This window comes from Engraulis encrasicolus, unplaced genomic scaffold (assembly GCF_034702125.1).
Source record: "Engraulis encrasicolus isolate BLACKSEA-1 unplaced genomic scaffold, IST_EnEncr_1.0 scaffold_68_np1212, whole genome shotgun sequence".
NCBI lineage: Eukaryota > Metazoa > Chordata > Actinopteri > Clupeiformes > Engraulidae > Engraulis > Engraulis encrasicolus.
The window spans coordinates 316427-319557 of record NW_026946016.1 but is presented as its reverse complement, the minus strand read 5'-3'; positions in this window follow the sequence as shown (position 1 = coordinate 319557).

Here is a 3131-nt window from a genome sequence, read left to right as displayed (position 1 = left end):
TAGGGTTAAGGTTAGGGTTAGAAACAAAAAACTAACATCAACAAGATAACTGGCTCCGTCATATGGCGGTGGTACCGATAGTCTGGCTAGTGGGAGCGAGATGAAATGGGAGCGTCCTGAGTTGGGAGCGTCAATCAGGGAATCATACCAATATGTATAGGTCTGTGGGGAAGCCATCCTGGTGAGTTTGAAGTCAGAATGTCGTCGTGAAATAAACATTCCATCTCTCACATGCTGACGTTTTGGGACATGCTGCATTGGCAGCGATCACGGGGATAGTACATTTAATTTAACACGAACTTAGCATAAACAAATTGGTCTGAATGCGACATCTTGGCATACTATTATGATCAACAGCACTCAGTCACCATAGCATGCGAGGTGTGGAAATGAGGCTTGTACAATATTGAATTACCGGCACTATGGGGGCATTCACAGTTGTAGCCTACCATGTCAGTCATTGTTTCACACACATCAAAAACACGTTAGAAACAACCAAGAGGTTTTCACTCACCATTTATATGTGGCATGGACCTCTCGACTAAAATCCCCACTTAAAGTTGGTCTTGTAAACAGTTGAAGACTGAACATCGCTGCGCTCTGCTCATTCTCCTTCAGTGGATCATTGGAAGAAGAGCGAGAACGTTCTTGCCACCAACTAATTCCTTGTTTTCTGTTCCTCTCTCAAAGAATGAATGTTTGGTAGTTTTGATAACACTTGAAATCGCGGAGTTCATACAGTATGCAGGCCGCCGTTGTTGTGCTAGCCACACTGACTGAGGGGTGTGCTAGCAGCACTACAGTGATGTCGCGCAAGATGCTACGTCATACCCGTCAACGCCTCACTCCACGATGATTGACATTGACATTATCCAATGGTCGGGGCACGTTTATTTTCTACTCGAGGACTTCGGGCTCGACAAGGCTGAACCAGACCCCTGTGCGAGCTCACGAAGTGTAACGAAGATGCACGAAGCACTAGGGGTCTCGCGAGAGCCAGGCTAGGCCTACTGATCCGTGTGTGTGTGTGTTCACCTGATTCCAGACACCTCAGAGTACGTCGAGGGTCTCTGTGGGCAGACTGCTTGCGGCAGCTGCTCACCGCTGTTTTGCCCATAGCCAAAATATTTTAGCCTTTCTGTTTGTTTGTTTGATTTTCTTTTGCCTGTCCGCCGCTTCCGCTTGTCACATTGCTATTTTACGGGGTTTGGCTGTCACAGTTCTAGGCCTGTAGGCTGCTCTACAGTAGACTAGTAGTTTGAGTGTGATTATACAGATTTATTCTGTGTGTAGTGGATATCCACACTTATTGTCATTTAATCACTTACATAGCGTAGTGAGCCTATGAGCGTGTGTGTGTGATTGGTGTTTACCATAGGCCCTTGGATTCGTGCACGAGTGGTGAACTATTTTATTCTTGACTAGTAAGCCTGCCCGGCTAGCCTGGCTCGGTGAAAATCCTGTGGCAGCCAACCCCGTTCTTGAGCATTACTGTTTTTATCTCAGCGGCGCAGGGTTTTTAACTATTGATTTGAATTGTATTAATAAAGAAAATATTGTTATTCCTTTAGACAAAGGTATGTCTCTTGTCCATTCTATCCGAACCTGTTGTGCCTTATTGGTTAAAATCAAAATATATTCTGGGGTGGTAGTCCCCCAATGGCGTAGTCGTGCAATTACAAGTATCAGTTTGATGATTATTATTTTAGGAAAACTAACATCTAAAGGTCCACCTTACTACATTAGCTTACTAGGTTCTACATCCAGACACTGTTCACGCTGCCTCGCACTGTACACTGTCCACTCCAGTCATACGCAGATGCCCAACAAACACAAGCGAATCTATTCACATCACATGGTAACTAAACCACATAGCAGCCCACCATGAATTCAGGAAAGGTGCATTTTTGAAAGTGGTGTTATCTTGGTGACAGGATAGCACAGGTGCTTGGCTTTGAAGTGATGTAGTTAGACGGAAGACAAGACTAGGCTACATCGATAACAACATTGACAACAAATTGCCACCAAATAGTAAGTTAAAGTTAGTGCTTCCTTCGGCGAGCACATCAGGGGGGGGGAACGGATTTCCTACCTTATTCTGTCCTGTTAATTCCTGTTACTTGAAGATAGAGGCAAAATATCCATTTAGATTCGCCAAATAGGCTATCCATTTGATAGATAGGCTACCGTGTGGTTGAATAACGAATGCTAAAATAGGAAAATGTCAACATTGTGACCTATGGCTGTGGTAGAAAAAAAAAACAATGATCTAAAAATGAAATGTAGTGGAATCCCAATTTATTCCAGAGGTCGAAATATGAAACATTCCAGATTTCATTTCATAAGCAACGAGCCCGCCGCCTCACGGCTCTGTTGAAGCCAGCAGAACTGACACCTGATTGGTTGACCGCAGCATATGCCGCGACGAAGCTAGATCTACTAACAAGGTGGATAGGCATTTCAGCTGGAAACCCTCGTTTTGTTTCCTTGTGTGTGCCTGCGACACTCTATCGCTGGATATTTAAAAAAAAAAAACCTGATTTTAAATTTTCCTTTTATTTATTTCTTATGACAAGTTTGGAGAAGCTAAGCTTCCCCTAGCCTCTTAACCCTATCCAGACTGGGGGGGGCTAAAAGTGCCCGCACCAACTTTGGTGTTGTATAATTCCTTAACAACTCAAGCTATGACTATGAAACTTGGTGACTTTTCCTAAAATTTAAGTGGCTACAATTTAGTACCAAAAGCTTAGGTTTATCATTTTTGCCGTTGCCATGGCAACGATTTTCTGACATGTATGTCTGACCGAAAATCACTGATCTAAGTCTCATTATTGATCCTTTTTCATATTTTTTTGTTATTTCCATTAGCATCAGACAGCTTTGTGAGCATTAAAGTGGTCTGAAGCATATAATCATTCAAATTTAAGCGCATTACCTAAATTTGATGGAGAATACATTTTGGCGAGATTTTGGGCATTATAATCAGATGATGTCATAATGACGTCATAATACCAGATAATGACACGAAAATGATGTAATTCATAGATGTCCATATGTAGATCCTCTCCCCAAAGTTTGGTGGTCCTACCGTATTCCGTTCATGAGTTATGAGGGGGGGGGGGGGGGGTCAA